The sequence below is a fragment of the Centrocercus urophasianus genome, unplaced genomic scaffold (assembly GCF_019232065.1).
Source record: "Centrocercus urophasianus isolate 14NV4802_14NV808 unplaced genomic scaffold, USGS_Curo_1.0 seq_16, whole genome shotgun sequence".
NCBI classification, from domain to species: domain Eukaryota; kingdom Metazoa; phylum Chordata; class Aves; order Galliformes; family Phasianidae; genus Centrocercus; species Centrocercus urophasianus.
In genome coordinates, this window is record NW_024884711.1 from 5,198,413 (window position 1) to 5,215,503 (window position 17,091).

The 17,091-nt window shown below is 42.3% G+C and overlaps 1 protein-coding gene across 1 annotated transcript in view; it reads right to left on the reverse strand.

The window, feature by feature from the left end:
- The window catches only part of TRAK1 (trafficking kinesin protein 1), a 124,908-nt gene that overhangs the window by 77,602 nt on the left and 30,215 nt on the right, over window positions 1-17,091 (reverse strand). The gene's annotated exons all lie outside the window — the stretch shown is intronic.

The window sequence follows — 17,091 nt, forward strand, 5'->3', positions numbered from 1 at the left end:
CTTGTACAGTGTTATTTCCCAACAGCTAATTTTGCCTAAACCAACTTGGCATAAGCTCGGTGCAGCCACCTTGGCTCACCACCTGCCTCTCTCTCTCACTCAAGCTGAAAGAGAACCCTGTGAACTAGGTCAGCCTCCTGCATGAGCCACCTCTCGCAGCAGACAGGCTGCACATCACCGTGCATCTACTGATATTTCAGGAACATCAGCATTCAAAACTGCTTGTTACCAAACAATACAGAAAGGATTAGGATCTTACACTAATCGTCCCCCTCAGCTTATTCTCTCCACCGATCTCCCCTGCACAGCCTGGAGCTGCCTGCTCTGTCCCTATCTCTGCTCTTCCTTTACACAAAAAGAAGTAAAGGTACATTAGAGCAGTGTCTGTTCATCACTGCCCCTCAGTGCTTCCACCTCCAACAGGCCACAAAGTCCATCAAAAAGGAATATCAATGCACCCAGTGAGATCAAATTAGACAGAGAAAAAAGAGGAGCAACTCTTTGCTAAAACCTCAGCTTAACTGGTGTCTTAGGAACAGGCCATGGAAGAACAGACTACAGTGGAAAAGCAGAGACCAAGTCAGCAAGATCACAGAAGTGCTTTGGTCTGCAAGCAAAAGGTATGGATGCAATTCAATATGGATGTGCAGCAACATAATATGTTCTGTTTGGTGCTTCACTGAGAAACAGGAAGAAAACAGTTGCCTGGGGTATTATATAAAATCCCTTTCATCTCTAACAGTAAAATAACATTATCTGGATGCAATTCTGAAGTTATGCTGAGGAGTTTGGCATCTTTTTCTTCTGGCATTCCCAGTAAATAATGTTATTGCTTCACCAAAGCATCTATGACTATTTCTAGAAACTGCAAGACTGAAGCATCTCCCTCTAATCAGCCACGACACAGATTGTGCATTCCAGACCTGGGGGAAAGTTTCAAGGAAATCATGCACTAAATTATAGCAGTTTTCACACTCCCTTTTCTCAACCTTTTTTTTCCTCCCTTTCACTGCAGGCATAGGAACAACAAAGCAAAATTCTCCTCTCAGAGAGTCTCAGAGACGACTCATTTGCACTGAAATCCGAATGCAACTGGAAAACTGAAAGGTAGTATTAACTGCAGGAAAAAAAAAAAAGAAAGCTCATGCACAAAATGACATCCTGTAAGATCTTCCTCAGTGACATATATTCGTATTTCTGCATGGCACTGGATAACCTGGAAATAATTCTCATACTCAGCCTGGATTTTCTAGCAATCATAATAACTACAGGAAGAAGTGAAATCCAATGACAGATTTACGATCCATACTCATACTAACGTTGCTGCTCTACCTCGGCTGCTGTGGGAAGGAAAACTTTGTTCAAGTGTTCTAACAGAAAATCTTACAGTTCCCCTGCAGAGCATCCATTACCCGTGCACCACCCAAGCACACGCTGCGAAGGACAATGGGGTCACTTCGTGCTGATTACTGCTAAATGGCCCCCATTCAATGTAGGAGCCGGAGGAGAGATGACTGATTTTAGAAATCCGCTGTTTAAATTCAGTTGGAATTGAAATGCAAAGCTTCATTTTCTCTGCACTGATGATCGAAACACTTTAAGCTATAAACAAGAAAACACACTGGAAACGCAAGGACTGAATAACTAAATGAGCTCCATTTTGTCATAGTTGCTACCGCATGGCTGCGATTCGCATTTGTTTGGGGAAATTGTTAAGACTGACATGAACAAGGACATGCCTGGGAGGTGGCAACAAAAGGTCAACAGGAGCACTCATGCTCTTGCCATGTTTTCCCCTCCTCCACATGCCTTGCTTTGGCACCCCCTGAGAGCAAGCACCATAAAAATACCACCAAATGAAACAACACTGATAAATGGAGGTGCAAGCTGTGTGTAGAAGTCTACAAGAGCTCAGATTCTCAAAACTCACTTGAAACTTTTCTGGACACACTGGCATTCCAAGCCTGACATACCTGATGTCTCTGCAGATTCACAATGTTACATCCCATACAATCCTGACTAAAACAACCTTCACCCAAATGTAACACTGCGAATTGCATTAGAAGTTTGCAGCGAATGAGTTCTGTCTCCTTCCTTCACTCAAGTTAACATCCACATCAGGGAAATGCCATGGGACTCAGCTTCTTCCTCCTTCATTGTAGGCTATACCCCAACGGCTCAGCTTCTGCCTTTTATAACTGCACTGTTATGAGCAAATAAACAGTGACATTCAGAAACAGCCATCCAGGCTCTTCCTTCACACAAGCTGTTTCACTGTTGGTACTTATGGAAGCTATAAACAAACTGAGCTTCAAATACAAAGACACAATAAAACTTACATCCCTCCCTACCCACCCCAACCCCCCCCAAAAAAATCCATTTGCCCTGTCTGCTGCAGAAACCCATGTAAAATCAATGTGAGAAAGTCAGATTCCAGATTAAGGCAGAGAATTTGCCTTGATGTTAGCAACTCGTATCACAAAGGGAACAAAGCAGGAATAAATGCATATGCCTGCTCCCCCTCAGACCTCATGGAATATTCTGCTTCCACACACAGTGGGAAAAATGCTGTTTGGGCTCTTTATCTATGAAGCCGTAGAGGCACTGCTTGCAGGCCTTCCTCAGCAGGGCAGATCTTAGCTACTGGATGAAGAGCATACTGTCCACCAAACCTTTAAACTTTCATCTAAATTCTCCTATTGCAGAATAGAAAAAACAAGTTACAGCTGAGCAGTATTCACCATATTCCCAAGACAGCCATAAAGGGAGACAGACACTACTATTCCCATGAAATATGAAAAACTAACATTCTTGTTAATCAGTCCCAACAGCATATACAGTAACTGGAAGACCATAAAAATGTCATTGCAGTGCTTCCTATTTTCTCCTTCTGGCAGCCAAACAAGTACACGATTTAAAAGCCAAAATATAACTTCTCTTGATGAAAAATCCATGCATTTAATTCCTTCTACTATGTACGTGAACAGCAGCAGCATAGGACGTGTCTGCATACAGGATTTAAATTTAACTCTTCTATTCTCCCTAGTGTGATTTAAGTCAGTGGCTGTATTGCACCATTTCCACCAGTCTAAACAAAATGACAGTTTGGGGTTAATAAACAGACCCGGGTCTCAAAAAACACTTAAATTTGGGGTAGGTTAACTTATTTCTTCATTGTAATCTTGTTTACAGAAGGACTGCAGTTCTCCAAAGTTTACCATTTAAATGTTTTTAACCATGTCATCTTACTGTGCAAAATGATTTGAAAGAGAAAGTTATGATAGTAGTTAACACAGATTTACATTAAAGGGGAAATCACATCTGACCAATCTGGTAGCCTCCTATGATGCCATGATTAGCTGCTTAGATGAGGAGAGAGCAGGGAGTGTAGTCCACCTTGACTTCAGAGAAGTTTTTCACACTGTCTCGCATACATTGTTGTAGGTAAGCTTCAGAAACGTGGGGTAAATGAGTGGGCAGTGAGATGGTTTGGGAAATGGCTGATGGCAAAGCTCAAAGGGTTGTAATCTGCAGCACAGAGTCTAATTGGAAGCCCATAACTAGCGGTGATGCAATGGTATTGGGTGCAGTCTTGTTAAACATCATCATCAATGACCTGGAGGAAGGCAGAGTCCACCCTCAACAAGTTTGCTGATGATATGAAGCAAAGAGGAGTGGCTGACACAGCAGAAGGCTGTGCTGCCTTTAAGTGAGACCTGGACAGGCTGGAGAGCTAGGCAGAGCAGAACTACGTGAGGTTCAGCAAGAGCAAGCTCCTGCCCTGCACATGGGGAGGCACAACCACATGCATCAGTGCAGGTTAGGGGCTGACCTGCTGGAAAGGAGCTCTGCAGAGAAGGACCTGGGTGTCCTGGAAAACAACCGGTTGGCCATGAGTCAGCAGTGTGCCCTTGAGACCAAGAAGGCCAAAGGTAGCCCAGGATGCATTAAAAAGTGCATGGCTAACAGGTTGAGAGAAGCAATCCTTGTTCTCTACTCTGTCCTGGTGAGACTGCACCTGGAATGCTTTGTTCATTTCTGGGCTCCTCAGTTCAAGAAAGACAGGGAACTTCTAGAGAGAGTCCAGCAGAGGACGCAAAGATGACAAGGGGCCTAGAGCATCCCTCTTATGAGGAAAGGCTGAGAGACCTGGGGCTGTTCAGTCAGAGGGAGAGAAGGTTGAGAGAGGATCTTACCAACTTAAAAATATCTACAGGACAAGCATCAAGATAAGGAGGCCAGGCTCTTTTCAGTGGTGCACAATGACAGAACAAGGGGGTGATGGGCACACACCACAGGAACATGGGAAATTCCGTCTGAGCATGAGGAAAAACTTCATTAGTGTGAGGGTGACCGAGCACTGAAACAAATTGTCCAAGGAGGCTGTGGAAACTCCTTCTCTGGAGATATTCAGAACCCACATGGATGCTTTCCTGTGTAATCTACTGTAGGGGATCTGCTGTAGTAGGGGATTGGGACTGGTTCACATCCATCGGTCCCTTCCAGCTCCTATGATTCTGTGGCTCTGTAAAACCTGCACTTCAGAAGAACAGCAATACAAGCATGAAGATTTGCTCCTGTAGACCTCCTCTGCACCCACATACAGATTTTGATTTAATCTAATAAATGCTTAAAATCCAAAGTTCACAAGACTAGCTCCATGAAATGCTTGAATTCTACATACACCAAATACTACTGTCATCTAATACTAAGTCCATCTATGTAATAGTTTGGATGATGACTGCAGGGCAATGAAGACTTAACCAAAAAGTGAACTGTAATGTACTTGTGGTAGCTCTGACTACAAAAGAAAAGAAAAGATCCAGATTGACTAGCCAGCACTGCACTCTATATTGAAGAAGTTAGTCAGCTCTAATTACTAAGGCAAAACAGTTCAAAGCTGAGACACAATTGCATCAGAGAATAGCCAAAATTTGGTAGCTCTATGTAAAGAAAAAAACAATTCTCCCTGTCAGTTAGCAGTTTCTAGGTTCCAGCTAGAAAAAAAAATCTGTTCATTTGCAAAGTGTTTTAGGGGAAGAAGGCTGAGCCTCATGCAGCATGTATTTAAAGTAAACATAAATGAAGCATATCAGGTGAGTGTGGAACAGCAAGTGGCATCAGGTTTTCCTGCAGCCAGGATTAAACACATCCTAGCTTCGAATCTAGTGACACAAATGAGTTAATGTCGTTCTTCCCCCAAGAGCCACAAAAGAGATCGAATTATTCTCTGCTGTGATTATCTAGAGACAGCAAGGCCAGCCATGCAGAATTTGTATCATCAGTCTCATTACCACCTTGGATTGCAATGACAGCAATTGACTGTAGTCACAAAACAGGAACACCTACCACAAGCATGCTGTCCAAAAGCCACAGACTGTGCTGATTATTAAACTTGATCAAACAACTGGAAATTCAGATAAATACTTTCTTCAGAAAGGAGAGAAGTATCTTTCTAGTGTTTCTGCCGGAATCTCCCCACTTCTCCCATGTCATCCTTTTGCTCTGCATACTCCCACACTTTATCTGTTAGAGCAAGAGCACTGTTCTGAAGCAAAACCTTTTACTGTTGAGCTAGGTGGTTTCTCAGAACAACTTCAGTTCACATGAACTCAATTCATGTGAGGAACTGAGGAAGAGAACCTGAAAACTCCGCCACAGGGCATGCTTCAGATGCAACCTCCTACCAAACAGGAACAGGACGAGGCTACAAATAACTATACGGGCTACATCATTGCGAGGCCATCTGAGCACATACCTACAATACTGTCCTCCAGAAAGCTTCAGGTTGCACAGATAGCAGGGGCATTCAGCGCAGGCTGCCAAACTAAATCTAATCTAAAATAATCCCCTCAAATCTATAATAAAGATTTGAGAAGTTGCAGCACCAACAACTTCTATCTACTCACCCATCCTTGCTGAGGGGTCTTAATTTAGACAGAGCCTCTGGGTACCACAGAATCAAGGAAGTTTCACACTCAGCACCCACAGGATCAGAGCTCTGTAGCTCCAGGCTAAGTCTGATGCTTATATACTTCAGAGGGTTTCAAGATGTGCAGACTTCTCCCTTTCATGCACTTGCAAGAGTTCTAGCAGAAAGGTTTTCTCCTGTTTTGTACATCGTTTTGTAAATTCAATAAACAAATTATTTTACTAAGTCTGCTAAGTTTTACTAAGTTCTTAAAGAAGAACCCTCAAGCTTCTTATTTACATGAAAAACTTTCTTCTGATGCAAAATACTCCATCCAGACACTGGAGTGAATCAAAGCCAGTTTTGATGTCTTTCCAATCATGAAATAAATTAACATCCCCCTGTAATTCAGAATGAAGTCCTTGGTCTAGGCTTCAAAAATAATGGCTGTGTTGACCAAAGCAACTTAACAAAATTCAAGCAATCTGCTGGCAAAATACGAATTAGTAAATAAACGAGCACCTACAGAAGTTTTTGCTGTTTTGTTTTTTGCATGTGTGCAGTATTTCCTTTTTATTTTCCTCCCTTAAAGTGTGGCTGGGCTCAAATGCCTATACCCATCTAAACACACTTTTTCAGACCATAAAAACTCAACTATTTGCAATAGAACTGACTTTAAGATGTAGACTCACTTGTAGTTAAAGACTGAATTTGATCCCAAATAATTTGTTGATAATAAATTGATTTAGTCTTGTGCTTTATTATGTAACCTAATATAATAAGATGGGTTTTATTTTCCACTTAGAAGCTAGGTTTTAAATATGTATGTAGAATGCTGACTGCTCAGACATAGAGAGACACAGTCAAAATGTCACTTGTAAGTGACAGAAAGAGACGAGCAGTTTATTTACCATCCAGCAACTTACACAAAAATAAGTTCTGCATATCTGATGTCAGAATAGATTGATCCATTTTACAGCAAATTAAAGGGACAACTACCTTGGAAAACTTTGAACTATACCATTATCCAAAGTGTCAAACTCACTTGAGAACCTTTCAATGAAAAATCTTTTAAAGGTTTCACTGGAGATAACCGTGCTCCTCTCCCCCCCCTGCCCCCAATAGGGTTTTTGGGTCAGGCTTTGACCCATGCAAAGCTATCTGCTGCTCCAACACCACGCAGTCCTTGGTGAAGCCATCTGGTTGGCTTAACTATTCCCTCTATTCCACGTGCATTAGCACAGCTTGCAGAAGGCCCTGCTCCAAGATCTTTACCAGCACTGAGGTAGCAGTGCAAACAGGTCAGCTGTTCTCTGGGTCACCCTTTCTATCATTCTTAGAAGTGGATGTGATATTGTCTTTCTTCCAGTCGTTAGGGACTTCACCTGCCAACCATGGCTATTCATATGAAGCCACTAAAGAACTTTACGCTGAAGTCTTGAAGGCATCTATTGTGTGTTGTTTTTGTTTTTTTTTTTAAATACAAGTCTCAAGCAAGGATCAAGCATATGAAGGCATTAAAAAAAAAAAAAAGAAGAGATCAATATCTGGTTAACAATCAATCATATGGCAATGTCATTTAGAATAAAAAAATAAGTAAGCATTGAAGCAAAAGCCAGAATATCAACAATAACCAAAAAGATGTCTCAGTGAAAACAAACACGTAAAGCGTAAGACCTTAATCTCTATCTCTTCAAAGCTGCTTCCGTGACCTTGTTTGGCCTTGTCTGACTAATAAATCACCGAGACTGAGTCATGTTTTCTCAAAAAGTAATACAAGCTAAAACACTGCAAATAAAAAGCTAGAAAAAGGGGAAAAAAAATAACTGAAAACCCCCACTGTTCTCCACAAACCAAGGTTTCTCACCACCAGGACTTGGCCTTCAGAATGAACCTATCAGCCCGTTTCCCTCAGGGCAAGGGAAAGTGGAAGTGCTCAGTAGGACAAACTCTGCTGTGACCTTGGCAGCTGACAGCACACACTCATGTGCTCATCCTCTTCATGCATGCTGCCCCCTCTAAAGTTCCTCGAGGCAAATGCTGCAGGGCTCTATAAATAGTTTTTCCTTGTCTAATTCTCATGTTACATCAGGAGCTTTGTCCGGCTCCCTCTCTTTTTATCTAATGTAGGCCACCAAACTTGCCCTCCCCTCTTCCCCATCCTGATTAGTGATCAAATAAACTGAAAACAGTTCAAAAAAAAAAAACGAAAACAAAACTACAGAAAACAGTACACCTCCTTTCTTGCAATGCATCGTGCTGCTGGTGGGGAGACATCAGCCAGACATGCTGCCTAGCTGGCTCGTAGTGAGGAGGATCAGTCAGATTTTAATACAGAGCTTGGAGGTGCAGCGCTGCAAGCCATAAACACCATGGATGTGTAATTTTTTTGCACACTCCTGGATAAGCAGTGTGCTCACAGAGGTACAACAAGGCAAGATGGGCATGGCTCAAGGGACACAGTCCAATGCTTGGTGAAGGAAAGAACCTAATGACTTCCAAAACAAAAAAATCCACTACCACCACCACCCACAGAAACACTGAATCATTTGGGATTAGGCTGCTGCCATATTTAGCACGCATGAACTCCTGTCTCATAGTCAACCAATACTCAACCTACACTGCATGAATGTCAGCTTCAGTGCATTAACACACATTCTGCCTAACAGCACACTGGGAGCAGTGCTACTTAAAAAAACCAGATATCAAAGACCTGTCAAACAGCTCATGTATGATGGAAACTATTAGACCAGCAGCAAACCAGGTCTTCAAAAAATATAGATAGGAATAGTGTCAGCAGAAGCCCCAAAAGCACTGTTAACAAACCACAGCAGTGTAACATTTCCCAGTTCTCTGCTCCTCCATAGACGTCAAAGACCACAGAAGTATTTGCTACTCCTCTTCCATTGGCTGGGAGAAGGCACAGGAGAGAGGGGCAGGCTGACCACAACTTGTCCAAAATACAGCAGAAGAGCAAAACACTGCCTGGGCCTATTTCCTCCCCACAGGAAGGAGAAGCAAGAGCACTTGACCACAGAAGTCACAAATACATTAAATATGCACCAACTAGCTAAGAGTAAGGGAAAAAGCAAAGCAAACACAAACCAGCAACCCTACTGAGCAACACCTGGGCCTGGGACAGTGAGCAGCACGTAGAGATATTCATATTAAAATACATTACCATTCCAAGGCAAAACCCTTCTTCCTCAGGATGCGAGAGCACAAACGAAAACAGTGAAAAACAGCTGAAAGAGCTGACTAGAACAGTGGTTCCCCCAGCCAGATCCTATTTAAACAAAGATACCACAAACCCAACTGCCAACAGCTTTAGTCAAAGGCACAGTTTTAGTTGAGTAATTCTACACAATGAACAGACTGACTCAAACCAGATATTTATTGTGATTTAAAACCAGAGGGGGTGGATTTTAATCTGGTTTTGCATTACAATCATTCTTCTCCTGTTACAGGATGATTTTATTTTACTTCTTCTGATTTTCCCACTTTCCACAGTGATTTAAGAGTCTATGTAGTGTTGATGTAACTAAAAGCAAAAAAAAACAACAACAAAAAAGGTACTGTTTTACAAGACTGGAGAAGGGTAGTTATTTCAAATTGATTGCTGTCTTTCAGAGAACATTTACATAAAATGCAATATTTTATCTATGACCAAGACTGCTGCTTTTCTTCACTACTTCTTGCTGCACAGAGACAGTGAGAATGAAGCGTCTTGATCCACAAAAGAAAAAAATCCTCCAATCTGTATTCGGTAAGAATATCCCATTCTTCCAGAAAGTGACCACCAGAAGTTTCTTACTGCCAGCAGCCATTTTGGCAGTGCCAATCCAGAGGCTTACCACTAAGGCAGGCCATACCACCAACTCCTGCTCTGCACAGGACACTAAGAAGATCAGCTGAACTTCAAAGGCCCGCACTCACAGGCAGCAAGGCTCTCCCTGTGCTCCAGCAATTGGCACTACGCACTGAAAACCTCCCTCACTCTTTGAGGTTTCCCTATAACCCTGAACATGCAAATAGTTGTTGGGAAGCTATTCCACAGCTTCCTAACTGGCTGTTAAAGTGCCTCATATTCATCCCCTTTTGCTGTTTTTTTCTCACATAGTTAGGTATGGGAGCAGTGTTCTCAACCACACAGGATACCGTGTTTTAGAGTGCGTGTGTGAACTGAACCCAGCTCCAGCAGCAGCTCTGTAATTACAGCCCATGTCCAAAGCTGTGGGCTGGGAAGAAATGCAGATTGATGCCCTCATGAAGGAGCACAGAGCCAGACTTCTAACTCTTGTGGACACCCAGGCCTTAAAAGCCTCTTTAGGTACAAGTGCTGAGGAGAGACACAACAAGACCACAAATAACCTAAGCAACCAGCAATCCTTGGCCTCCTACCCAAGCTCTGGTCGCGTGGACTTCCCGGCACTGGGACACGAGCTGCTGACTAACCAGGGTGCATCTCAGCACAGCCATCTCTGTGAGACTGCCTTCCTTCAGCCTCCACACATGTCAGCAGAAGGGAGAAACCCCACAGCTGTTCTCCAAACATCACTTAGCGCAACTGCTCTCCCAAGTCGTTTTCCCCATTTACAAAGCTTGTGCTCAAGCATCAAAAATGAAATAGCAAAAATGAAGCAGGCAAATAACAGATGGCTGTTTAAAGGTTGCTCTGTATACCCAGTGTATTACCATATACATGGATCTGTATTCCTGGGAACCCAGAATTGTTTATCTTAACAACAGGCTGTGGAATTTTAGGAAACTGGGCCAATGCATCTGTGGCTTAGTGCCATTAAAGTCAAAGTTACACTAGCAAAGATCAGAACAGTGTTTTAAGAAAATTCCAGGGGCATTAAATGCACATAGCAATAGCAACAATGCAATATAGCTTTTATGTATGTCTCCTTAGGGAGGGAACTACAGAAGAACACAAGCTAAGAGGTAAAAATGCAAGTTAAATGTTGTAAGTTTTGCTTTACTTCAAGAATAAATCATCTTTCTGAATTATGTAATGTCGTTGAAATCCAGCACTGTGGCTTTCCCAAAGGATTGCAAAAATAAGTATCTAAAGTCACTAACTAGAGAAGGACCACATGTTGTCCAAAAGTCTGGAAATTGATTTCGGAAAGTAAGTGCAATAGGGCTCTTGAGAGGTTTTGTTTTTTGTTTTTGAAGACATCCTTGGGTACATTCCTATATGCACATACATATTCTCCAGAATACACCAGGGGTAGTTCTGGACATGGGATTTCCCTTACTCACTAGTCACAGTACAGGCAGCAGGCAAGCACTGAGCCCAACTGCCTCCCCCTACTTCCAAGGCAAACCTCTGCTGATGGAGAAAGGACTGAACTGCTGTAGGAGGACAGACAAGCAGACTGCTCACCAATCAGTCAATTCAGTTTCTCACTTATCGGCATGCCTCATGACTTATTCATATCTTAGCACCCAGTCAGAATGCATTCTGAGTATACCAATAGCCTCAGGCAAGCAACCAAGCCAGTTCTTAGCCAGGAGAAGTTCTTTGATGGACATGTTATTCCTGTGCTCAGCATCTTCTGCTGTACTTTACAGCTCCACTGGGAGACTGAAATTTCTCTGAAAACCCACTTTTCAGTACAGCAGCAGAAACAATCTTTGCATGGTGATAGAAAGGAACAGGACAAATTCAGTAAAACAGTAGAAACACAGAGTGAAGCTGAAAGTACAGAAAAACATGAAAGTTTACAAGTTCAGAGAAAGTAGTGTTTGGGAAAAAAAAATAGAAAAATATTACAAATGCTTTTTTCATCCCCCAGTTGAAAAGAAAGCACACATGTGGCAGACTGGCCTAAGGTAAGCAAAGGCCCTGTCAGCTGCAGAATAGGAACTGGGATTTGTATTCTTGACTCATGCACATATTCTACTGTATCACAAGCAAATTTCTCATTTTCAGGAAACTGAGTACTACGTATGATTACATTTACCCTGATTTAGGACATTTTTAAGACTTTCAGGACCACAGGTAACCTTTGAAGATGATAACTTACAACAACAGAATAAAGCAATACAAAAAAAAAGAAAAAAAAAGTAATTGCCTGACTGTTTTAAATAACTTTTGCTAGTGCACCAAAGCAAAAAAACAAACCCAACAACCAAGTATCCATCAGAGGATCAACAAGCAAAATGGAAAGCCAGGCCTGAATGTTCAATCTTGAGCATAAACACAGGATTTCCTGAGAGGAACAGATCACTTTACCTACCCTGTAAATTCTCCATTCAGGTTGTTCATTTGGCATAAAAACTTTTCACTGATTGAAAACAGGTAAAAATGTGGCCAAGATTTACAGCTGAAGCCAGTAACGTTTAAAAGTGCACTGAGAGGGAGCAACCCCAAATTTCATTACTTAGCCCTCATTAATTCTGTTCTCTGTCTACTGCGTTCTAGAAACAGACATCAAGGCTTTATTGCATCTCTTTCGCTGAGAGAATGTGAAACTCTACGTCTGACTGAACAGGGCCTAGGGAGCACTTCCTTGCAACCTAACCTGGTAGACTGGGAAAAACGAGCTTGAAAACAGCTGCACATCACATCACTGCAACAGCACTTTCAGAAAAATACTTCTGTATCCTCTATGGGCACTGACTTCTCTGAAATGAAGTCAACTCATTTAACTCCTTCTACACTTTACATGGAAAAAAATCTTTCAATCCAAGCACAGCCACGCGTTAAGCAGAAGCAAGTTGATATATCATAGAGCATCCCCCTGAGATTTGAGGTCTAGGAATTGAGAATTTCCCACAAGAAATACTGAATTGCCATAACCAAACATGTCCAACAGCAGCAGAGATCTCCAGGCCATCGCTTCCCTCTAACAACTAGCAGCCAGGGATTTGTTTAACAAATTACTGGGCATCCTTTCAGTCAGAAAGATATCACAGTACAAACCATCATACACCAGTTCTAGCAAAAGCAGTGACTGTCTTCCAAAATAAAAATTGCCTTTTTTTTCCCTAATAAGATGCAGGAAATTAAACATTACAGTTATTCCTACTACAAAGTAGAAGCCTGGCACACTAGATCATCCCCACCTCCCTCACTGTTCTGGATCCAGATTCAAACACAGCACCTCATTACCACTAAGAATCATGTTCTGCTCCTCTCAGCAGAGCATTCTGCCATCAATTCAGAACTGTGCTTTGTAACATTACAGTGTTTTTCTATGGGCTCTTCTGTCCCTAATGAACCATCGCCAATCACAGAAAAGCTCAGTTTTTACACGCCTGTCCTTCACTGTGGAAAGAAGGAAAAAAGTGCACATACTTGCTTATATTATTAAATGGAGAATCATAAAGGCTGGAAAAGATCCCAACTACCAGCCCATCCCCACACCATGCCCGCTGCCCACATCCCTCAGTGCCAAATCCATACGATCCTTCAACACCTCCAGGGACAGTGACTGCACCACCTCCCTGGGCAGCCTGTGCCACTGCCTCACTGCTCTTTTGGAAATTCTTCCTAGTACCCAACCTGAACATCCCCTGGCACAGCTTGAGGCCATTCCCTCTCACCTTATCGCTGTTACCTGGGAGAACAGGCTGATCCCCACCTCGCCACCGCCTCACTTCAGGCAGTTGCAGAGAGCAATCAGGTCTCCCCTGAGCCTCCTCTTCTCCAGACTGAACAATCCCAGCTCCCTCAGCTGCTCCCCATAAGACTTGTGCTCCAGACCCTCACAGCTTCGTTGCCCTTCTTTAGAATAGAGATATCATTTTGGTAGCATGATTCTCACTGCACTGGAGCCTCCTTGGAAGAGGAAAGAACACTAATTTGACTTGGATCTGTGGTTTGGGCTAAGATTGCTTGCACAGGAGCCAAAAGGCCAGATACGAGACCAGTTTCCCCAGTCACGCCATAAAATTGCAAGGGAACAATACGGCATGCACCTGTAAGGCCTCCCACAGAGTCCTACTGGGAAACAAGTGCTAACATGCCAATGTTGATAACAAACAGAAGGCTGTAAAAAAGCTTGCATTCATTTCAGCTGTGGAGAAGCCTATCTACAGTGAGGAGGGAAAGCAGCAACACAGAACAAATCTGACAGCAGATAAGAGACCATTTAACAACTGGTACCACATTTGGGGGTTATCCATGCACCTTTTCTCCTCCTGACTTTTGCATCGTATGTCAATTTCATAGGTTTCCATTCAGCCTCGAGCTTTACATTGTGTTCAGACCTACATGTACTGCACAAGCAAAGAACAGAGCCATTCATCAACTTCTCAAAGGCCTTTATAGAGAGGCACAAACTTACAGTGCAGTCAAGAAGCCATATAAAACCCAAGCAGATAGATATCACAAAAGACTATTTTCTTGCTCTCGAAACCCACATGTGATTTACAGGCATATTTAGCTGCTGCAGAGGGTTTCCAGATTCTGACAATTTTTTTCTTCTTTCCCCTTGCACGAGTTTATTCCTGTTTATGAGAAAGTTTCTTTTTACAGTCATATATCTCAACTAAGTCTCTGATCTGTTCTGCTCAGTTCTTGATTACTGTGATTTTAATTCCACTCTTTATTTATTTAAAAACCTCAATTCCAGTAATTTAGATGCACATCAGAGCACAGTGGTAGAGCACTCCTACAAAGGCAGAAAGAAAGTCTGTTCCCCAAGTCAGTCACCAAGCTCAGTGAGAGATATGAATGCCAGCAGCCTTCAACCCAATATTTAATGTCTAGCTACCATAGTACAGTTTTGCATTTATCCTCAGTTCCTCTAGGTGCAAGCATAAGGCACCACCATAGCCACTGGGTTTTAACTATGGTCTGGGCTCTTCAGACACATTACAAATAGCTATGAAAATAAAATTCAAGTTCCTAGAATTAAACATCTCACAGAGGCAGAGCTGCACAACTAGATTAGGCCCAACAAAACTGGCAAGACAGCACAAATAGCAAGAAGTCAGCTCCCACACAGGAGTCTGAGCATGGCCAATGCCTGCCAGTCAAAAGGAAGGAAGATGACACACAGCCCAAACACATAAACCAGAGTAATGAACAATAAAGCAGAGAAAGAGAGCCAGGCAATCTTTTACTTCAGCACACATATAAATGTTCAATTTCATGGAACTTTACGAAGCACAGTAGCAACTGACATGGCTTACTTTACTTTACCTTTTGTGTCCCCGAAGCAATGAAATACACATCACCAAAACGTTTCTGCTATGTGGCAGTGTTCCCAGGTATGTCATTTAGAGAAGTCTCTAACAGCCTGGAATTCTATTTTGAATTCCCTACCTGCACATTTTATTTGCAAAGATAAACCTGAAAGCCAAGACAAGCACATTCACTCAGCCATGCACGTGGAGATCAAAACACTGGGGTAACCTTTGAACTTTATTCTCTCTGTTTTAAATGAAAATATACATTAAAAGTTGAAAGGCAGGAGGCAGAGAAAGCATGGCAATGTATTCAGGGGAGTCTCACTAGCAGTTTGGCCACCAGGAAAAAACAGCAGCTTTCCTGACTCAAGTTCGTAATGGAGGACAGAGATGGCACGATCTGTACCACCCTTCTCTAGTTACTGTGCAGCCAGAAAAGCCTTGTGCATGAGCAAACGCAGCACACAAATGACTGTCACTCCCACTTCACCCAAAATGCCTCAGGTCAGAGCCTTTCCACTAACATTTGAAGAGCTCTGAGATGACTCTAGCTAAAAGGTCTATGTTTCTTAAGATCCAGAACCCCTCGCTATAATCAAGAAGGAATTTTTCATGCAATTCTCCCTCAGTAACACAGAGATTATTCCTAGCTCAATATGTGCTCTCTTTCTTTAGCTAACAAACCTGAGAAACGTGTGTTTTCTTTGCAAGTTTTCAGGAAATACAAAAAGTCAAAAATAGACAAGAGAGTCAGGGATGAAAGGAACCTCTTTCCTCCTTCCCATTGCAAACCATGGGCAGCTCCCTTTCAGAGCTCTCTGCAAGGACTCTGTCCCTCAGTGACTCTGAGCATCTATCCAGACTGCTAAAAATATCCTCAGCTACAAGACATACGCATTATCAGCAGAAAACATTCACACAGGCCTCACAGCAGCCCTGCAGCTCAGCGTGATGGTGGAGAGACCAAAGAGGCAGAGTGAAGAATTGTTTGTTGAGTCAGGAAACCTTTACTGCATGCACATTGCAGACAGAACAATATGTATATTTTTTCCCATGGTGATGGATGCCTCATGAGCAACCTCAATAAATTGACTTGGAATTCAAACCCACCAACCACCTCCAGTACACTTTACACGTACATTAGATGGCAATTCTGCAGCCCTCTCTGAGTCTCTGGATGTATATAAGCACCGTGTAACGAAGTACACAATATTTGATAGGCCAGAGGCAACACTCAACATTTCCAAAGTTATTTCCCTCACTGTAAAATGGTAACAAAACAGGAAGAGGTTAAAAGTTTTGCCCAGGTCACTTCTGTGTGGTACATGTGCCAGGAGTGTTATGTCATTGCAGGCTACGATCTCTTCTCCAAGGAAAAACCATGAGATCCTTCATCACCCAAAGTTCTGAGCTGCAGAACTGAAAGCAACGTGGGGCATGTTTCTGTCACAACTGGGGATGGGAAATTTTCACAGCACTGCATAAAATGTAAGAATGCATTAGCATCAAAAATAGTTGCTTATTCTCTTTTCTACCTTCGGAAAAAAGAGTTGTGTTTAATAGCATGCATTTAATGGAACAAAAACATCTGGTTTGCATTTCGGAAGGTAGTTTTAACAAAATCTACTTCGAATGCAAATGAATCAGAGATGGAGGCTGCCCCCCATGTAGATGTTCTCAGTAATCTGAGGAAACTATTTCTAATCAGCATCAACATACTGTTCAACAAAGCCATAAAGTAACTACTTCCCTGTTTCCCCCTTCATAATGTCAGTTTTATGTTAACTGACAGACTGTTCAATTTTATGGTAAATACAAATGCAAGAGACATGCTATGAAGCAGGCCATCTTCAGACACTGCATGAAATCATGTTCTGCACTGCACAGCTATGCTCAAGGGCCATGTAAAATGTTCAAGGCGTCTTAAAAAATAAAATCATCTCGACTCACAGTATCTGTATTTGAGATACTTTACTCCACTGTTGAGACACTTTAATTTAAAAACAACATTAACCTTCCCACTGCCACCTCCC